This window comes from Oxyura jamaicensis, chromosome 1 (genome assembly GCF_011077185.1).
Source record: "Oxyura jamaicensis isolate SHBP4307 breed ruddy duck chromosome 1, BPBGC_Ojam_1.0, whole genome shotgun sequence".
In the NCBI taxonomy this organism is placed as follows: domain Eukaryota; kingdom Metazoa; phylum Chordata; class Aves; order Anseriformes; family Anatidae; genus Oxyura; species Oxyura jamaicensis.
In genome coordinates, this window is record NC_048893.1 from 66,674,375 (window position 1) to 66,681,949 (window position 7,575).

Here is a 7,575-nt window from a genome sequence, read left to right on the forward strand (position 1 = left end):
AGCATATAACAGTCAGCTCTTATACTAAGTTTACAGTATGTATTAGTCTGTAGTATAGAATCTAAGGGTTTGTAATGATTTTATAATTTTACTGGTTGACCTGAAAGTACTTTTGGCGTCATGGTCATGAGTGCAAGGTATACAAGTGGGTCTTTACTACCATTGCCCTTTCCCTATTGTGCAGACACTTTGGAGCTGAATTTAAAGCCACATTTAATTCTGGTTCTCTTCAAGGTGATGATAATACTAACAGTTTCCTGAGGCAGCATGGGATCAATTCTGCCAAGCTACAATGACAAAGTCACCTTGTCTCAGGTTCACCAGAGTGGCTGAGTTCTTTACTTTGGGGCTGCTCTCTACCCTCTTTCTGTTCCAGAAATCCTCTAGAGCCCCATGGCTGCAATGGGAAGGGGTCTTAAAAATGGTGATGAACCAGCTTGCTAAATTTTCCTTAGGAAAAAGCATGCTGAAGTACATAGGGAGCTTGTCTTAACAGTGTGCTAGGAACTATGTTTTTATATTTGTACAGCGTATGATATGAACAATTTCTGGAAGGTCATCAAACCCTGTGGAGTGCATTGCAATGACAAAGCTGAATTTCACAGAAAGCCATTGAGCAGGCACACTGGATTGGGAAGGCGAAAAGAATAGAAGAAGCAAAATCACAGGAGGTAAGAGAAATGGAAGAAAACAACACAAAGTGAAATTTAAAGAGCAGTGTGAAAAAGAGCTTTCGGTTTAGGCACTCAGCTTTGGAAAGTTTCTCTCTTTCACCTGAAATGCATGACTTTAGTTCTCCTTTTCTGAAGCATTTAAGCTCCTTTCTTGGGTCACTTAGTGTTTATTAGACTTTATATATATTTATATATAATATTTATATCTGTATATAAAAGCCTAATATATATCTATGTAAGCATATATACAGTATATATGCATGTATGCATGCATACATAAATACATGCATGTAAATATATATACATGTATATGCATACATATATATGGATATGTATTACATATCTCATATGTATTTTTATATATGCACATATATAAAAATCTGCCTAAATGTCTTATTTTAACTACGTTCTAAGATGGGTATGATGTGACTGTTCTCCATTTTAGCACTCAGTTTTCTCAGCTACTTGATTTTTGAAGCTGGAGTCATTGTTGCTCTCAGAAACAACTCTGGTAAAGCGTGTTGTTCCTTTTACAGTATCAAAGTACAAAGATGTTCAAATAAAAAGAGAGATTAAAATATGTAGTCTACATTTAGTCATGGCTAGCTTTCCAGTTGGTGCAAACAGACTGTAGGGGTAGGTTTTTCACTACAGGGTATTTCAAAGTTCAGGAGGGTGTTGGTAACTCAGTAACTTTCTATGTTGTGTGTAGGTGTCAGCAGAGCTTGTAAATGTTTTCTATATAGAATATAATAAATTCTATCTATTTCTCATAGAAAAGTGGAACTTTGCTTCCCTCCCCCCTCCTCCTCTTATTCTCTCCCTGACATTTTCCTTGACTTATTCTATGTGACTAAATGAGAGTGAGGAGTGTTTTCGGAATTGAAAAGTCCTTTTTGCCCTTTAAAACAAAAGTTTTCTTCACAGATGAATCACGACATAATGAATCAACCACTCTGTGGTGTTTATTCCAAGTTTTCCTTGCCCAGAAGAATCTACCATGCTGGGTTTTACTAAACAGGTAAGGTACAGTCCATGCTCTATGAACCTTGTAAGTGGGAAGGAAATACAGGTCTGTAATGCAGCAAACCAGATATTAACCACATCTTTTTGTTACCAGAATTCTTGTTCATCTGCTGTTTAAATACATCTTGACATTGTTAACTTTTTGTTTGTTTGTTTTCACCAGCATATGGAAAAGCCCTATTTTGTGTGTATAGCTTTGCTGATACCTTGTCATCGCCTCGGTGCAGCAGTGCTTTGGAGCACTGATCTAAGAGTAGTATCACACCATCTGCAAGCACGGTATCAACAACCATGAATCTTCCTCATAAGGGGCAGGCTTCTGACAGGGGCCATATTTGTCAGTGATAATGACAGACATGATGACATCCCCTGCAGCCAGACGGACATAAAGCTTAATTGCTGCTGTGCCTGACACGGTGATCTCTGTTCCTTGCTTCACAGTTTGTGGAAAATGACAGTAGGTGGCACTGGAGAACAGTAACACGGGAGGTTGGATCTGTTACGAAATGGAACAGTCTCGTTACTGGCTCGATGTTTAGCCAAGTTTCTGTCCCCACAGATTGCTGAAACACTTTGCTGCATTCCCCTTAGAAACCTGCTATAGTCGAAGCCTCAAGGCTTCAAAGGCCAGGGAGTGGTTTGTGAAAGCTTCAAACTATGTGAAGCAAGACTGAGAGCAACAGCCTACTGAAGATGCTGTACATCTGGGGGTATGTAAGAGTAATTATTCTGCCAGCTCTTTACCTGCAGCTTTTTGTCAGACCTAGGTCATACACGAGTAGTTTATACATGGCTAAATCAACATATGATTCATCTTTAATTTTAGTGAGGTGTAGGCTCCTGCCAGTTGGTGGAGCAGCAAGAGTATCTAACAGAAGAAAAGGAGGCATCCCAGAGTCTCCAGAGACTTTTTTTTTTTTTTTTTTTTTTTTTTTTTTTGGTCTCTGGAGATGATGTCCCACAGGCCAGCAAAGGGGGGAGGAGATAATTCTTCAGAGTTCTAGGAGGAAATCAGGGTTTTTTCTTTTTTTCCCCCAGAAAGGGTAGAAAGTGACTCAGCAGTTTTCTGCCTACCACTTTGATAGGAAACAGAAAACAAATAATTGTGAAAATATTCAGGGTTTCACAAGGAAAATCTTCATAACTTTCTTGTGGAAATCACCATGGGGAGAGGAGGACATGTCCCAGCTCAGTTCATATTACACATATAGCCTTCTGTCTTTGCTTGGGAATATGAGTTCTTCCCATGCATATTTCCTCTGTTTTCTCTACCCTCCTCCTTTTACTACATCCAGTCACTGTGAGATAAAGCAACATTACACAGTCACACTGCCATCAACTCTGAAATAGTAGCTCCTAAAATTGGTGTGATCCTGTCTCTCAGGATCGCTTCAAAGTAATCACTGGTAATAACTACAGTTCAGTATAAATGCCACCAAATAGTTTGTGGAGCAAACTATTGTGACATTTTTTAAGGGTTGGAGAATATATAGAATCATAGAATCATAGAATATCCCGAGTTGGAAAGGACCCATAAGGATCATCAAGTCCAACTCCTGGCACCACACAGGTCTACCCAAAAGTTTAGACCATGTGACTAAGTGCACAGTCCATTCACTTCTTAAATTCAGACAGGCTTGGTGCAGTGACTACTTACATGGGGAGCCTGTTCCAGTGTGTGACCACCTTCTCGGTGAAGAACCTCTTCCTGATGTCCAGCCTAAACTTCCCCTACCTCAGCTTAACCCTGTTCCCGCGGGTCCTATCACTGGTGTTTATGGAGAATAGGTCACCTGCCTCTCCACTCCCCCTCGCGAGGCAGTTGTAGACTGCAATGAGGTCCCTCCTCAGCCTCCTCTTCTCTAGGCTGAACAGGCCCGGTGACCTCAGCCGCTCCTCATCTGTCTTCCCCTCTAGGCCCTTCACCATCTTTGTCGCCCTCCTCTGGACACTCTCCAGCAGTTTAATGTCCTTTTTGTACTGTGGTGCCCAGAATTGCACACAGTACTCGAGGTGAGGCTGCACCAGCACAGAATAGAGTGGGACAATCACTTCCCTCGACCGACTAGCAATGCCCTGCTTGATGCATCCCAGGATACAGTTGGCCCTCCTGGCTGCCTAGGCACACTGCTGGCTCATACTCAACTTGCTGTCAACCATAACACCCAGATCCCTGTCTGCGGGGCTGCTCTCCAGAATCTCGTCTCCCAGTCTGTACATATAGCCAGGGTTACCCTGTCCCAGGTGTAGGACCTGGCACTTGCTTTTGTTAAACTTCATGTGGTTGGTGATCATGCAGCTCTCCAATCTGTCCAGATCTCTCTGCAAGGCCTTTTCACCCTCATCCGAGTCCACAACTCCTCCAAGTTGGGTGTCGTCAGCAGATCTGCTCAAAACACCTTCTAGTCCCACATCCAGATCATATATAAAAACATTGAAGAGGATTGGCCCTAAAATGGAGCCTTGAGGGACCCCACTAGTGACCATCCACCAGCCTGATGTGGCCCCATTTACCACAACCCTTTGAGCCCTGCCTGTGAGCATTGTATGTTGTTTGTATGATGTTTTTGTTAAGTTGTATGCTGGACATTTTGTAGGATTGTATGGGAAACCATGTCAAAAGCTTTGCTGAAGTCCAAAAAGATTACATCAGCTGGTTTCCCTTGACTGACTAGATGGGTGATCTTATCATAAAAGGAAATCAGATTTGTTAGGCAGGACCTTCATGAACCCATGTTGGCTGGGACTGATGACTACATTGTCCCCCAGGTGCGCTTCAGTAACTTCCAGGATCATATTTTCCATAATTTTACCAGGCAATGACGTGAGACTGACACACCTGTAATTGCTAGGGTCTTCTTTCTTACATTTCTTGAAAACTGGCACAACATTTGCCAGCTTTCAGCCTGCTGGGACCTCTCCAGATTCTCAAGATAGTTGAAAAATAATTGAGAGAGGTCCTGCAATGACGTCAGCCAGCTCTTTAAGCACCCTGGGATGAATCCTATCCAGACCCATGGACTTGTATGGATCCAGGTGGAGCAGCAAATCCTGCACACATTCAGGGTCGGTTGGGAGTTTGTCATTCCCACCATCACAGTCCTCCAGCTCAGGGCACCCTGGGTCCTGAAGCCCATTATCAGCGTTGAAGACAGGTGAAGAAGGCATTAAACATCTCTGCTTTGCCTGTGTCATTGTCTGTGAGGAGACCTTCCCCATCAAGCAGCGGACCTGTTTTATTTGGTTCTCCTTTTTCTGTTCACATATCTAAAAAAACCTTTTTTATTGTCTCCCACAGACATGGCCAGCTTCAACTCTAGTTGGGCTTTGGCCACATGAATTTTCTCCCTGCAAACATGAACAGAATCCCTGTATTTCTTCCTCGTCGCCTGACCGTCCTTCCAGCAGCCAGAGAGAAGAAAAACATGAGAAGAAAAACATCAACTTTAACCAGATGAAATAAGTTTTGTCCTTGGCTAACTGCTTTTAAATCACAATGACATCACTGACAGCTTTTGTGTTACTTTGAAGGGCAGAGTTTTCCCAAGAATGCTTTATCAAATTACTACTTCATTCAGTTTATCAGATATAAGATATCTATAATTAATTATTAACTTTCAGTGCCTTATCCTAATCTGTTCCATCTTGCCATACAGCCTTTTATAACTGAAATAGTCATGTTTACACTGACTACCTCACCATTTTTGAGGATATTTTCCTGCTTGTTACAACCTTGGTGTAGATCAGGATTATGATTTTGTGTGAGTTTTGAATAGCCACCTCAGTGTGGCAATTTATACCTTTTTAAGGAAAGGTATGAAGCTTGGAGGCAGATCATTCCTGAGGGAACTCCCTCCATGTTGTGCCTGGAGCAGCCTCTGCTGCTTCTTTTAGTGGTGGAGGGTCCTGAGTTCCTTTAAGTCTACGAATATGTTTATGACCAGTGCTGTATTTTTACTTCAGGCCCTATTTAGAGGGACAAAGGCTTCATCAGTCTGTGGCCAATATCCCACCTTAAGGAAGGGTCTTCCCCCTTTAGACTGTCCCAGCTCTCAGACTGAGGAGCCAAATGCAGAGGACCTCTGTGCCAGACAGTATTTGTACCTTCCCTTTCTCCTGTGAGCAAAGCGCTCATTTCAAAGCACTCACCACCAGTGGCAAATAGAAGCTGCATGAAGATGGAGTAGAGTAAAATTTCTGAATCCTGTTGTAATGCAGAAGTCATTCTGAGGCAAATCTTTACAAGCCTTTCCCATGAAGTTGTCTTGTTATTTTAAGCATGTTTAATACTTGTACTTTAAGTGTGAGATCATCTACCGCTATACCACCATATTGGTGGGGGCGGTGGGAGAGGAGGAGTAGGATTCTCAAGTAATGAGAGACAACAGATAAGGTGTTTCCTTTTTATCGTTACTGCTGTTTGAAATTTCCCTGAAGGAAGAGGTGGGAAAGAATCATCACCTTAGTAAACCGGTTAAACAGGAAGGGAAGCTTCTGACGACTAAGTTACACCCTCTTTGTGTTGAAAGCACATAGGTCATCTGAATGTGACTGTGAACAGGAAGAAATAGGAGACTATATCCTTCTAACAAATTGTGTGTTTCAGGTAAGAGGTTGCAACATATATGCTTACTGCTTAGCACTAGCCTAGTATTGCAATTCTGGGATCCGAAGAAAGGAAAAAATTGAGCCTACAGTGCAAAAAACTTTTATGCTAGTATGCATGTGCATGCTGAAGTAAGGGAAGTATTTTTGTATGCTTAGCCAGCAGCTACAATGTCGGGAGCATTGCGTAATGCTGTCTGCTCCCTTGGTTTGTAGTGACTACTTTACGGTATTTTGGGGGATTTTCCCTTAAAGCCCCATATCCCAGAACCATACAATTATATGAAAGCATGGGCTGTCATTTGAAAAGAAAAGGAAGTCTTTGTAATTGCATGAAAAAATAGTGAAAATCTCCAAAATGTGAATTCAGAAACCCTAAAAATTAAATTTTAAAACAACAAAACTTGCATGATAAACTTTGCTTCATTAGTGATTTCTGAAAATTCAGTGTTGTCAACACGCTTTGCATGATTTGGATACAGTAATAGCGGCTGGCAAAAAGCCAAACCCTTTCCTGAACTTGGGTGTTGCTTTGAAAAAGATCAGGAATTGGTCTAAGTTCAGAGCCTAATCTTACTAAACCAAAGAGCAGGTGAGACTTAAAACACTGAGATTTACAGCATGACATGCTGACTTTCCAGTCGAAATGGTTAGCTTTAAATGTGTGTCCATATAAAGTAGACATGGTTCTACAAACAGTGCTGCATGTTTCTGCTCCCTGAGGTCCTCCCCTTGCAGTGGTCGGGGCTGGAAGAGGGAGCCTGATGTGCAGCGCAGACTCCTAATTTCTCATGGCCCCTCTGCAAACTGAGCACAGGGTCACAGACAATGCAAATGGCCCTTCTAGCACTATATCTAACTTGCCTGCATTTAAAGATGGCTAAGAAAGCAGTACTTCTCCTGGACAGTATGGAGAGTACAGGAAATAAGCCGTCATACACAGATAGATGGAGGTGTGATGTGTGTTTATTTATCTGTCTCAGAAACAGCTAAATAGTGGGATACTATACATAAAAGCTGTAGTGGTGTAAGAAGCAGAGTTAGCTATTAGCTATTTATGTATTATTATAAATGGAATTTGTATGAAATGTCAAGAAAATATTTTAGAAATGGGAGTAAAAAACATTGTATTGACTGTGCCTCTATTACAGTCTTACAGGTAGCCTTTATTAAAGAATGTAGGACCAGAGGGAGAGGTCATTGTTTTATTTTTATTTTTCCTGAAACACAATTTTCTAGGGGAAAAAAAAAAAAAAAAAAAAAAAAAAAA

General features: G+C 41.5%; 1 protein-coding gene across 6 annotated transcripts in view; it reads left to right on the forward strand.

Moving 5' to 3' along the window:
- The first annotated feature begins 6,054 nt into the window (after positions 1-6,054).
- The window catches only part of PIK3C2G (phosphatidylinositol-4-phosphate 3-kinase catalytic subunit type 2 gamma), a 202,604-nt gene continuing 201,083 nt past the window's right edge, over positions 6,055-7,575 (forward strand). For all 6 annotated transcript variants that reach the window (XR_004746201.1, XM_035310106.1, XM_035310126.1 and 3 more), the window contains exon 1: positions 6,055-6,306. The gene's annotated coding sequence lies outside the window, so the exon portion shown is untranslated. The remainder of the gene's footprint in view (positions 6,307-7,575) is intronic.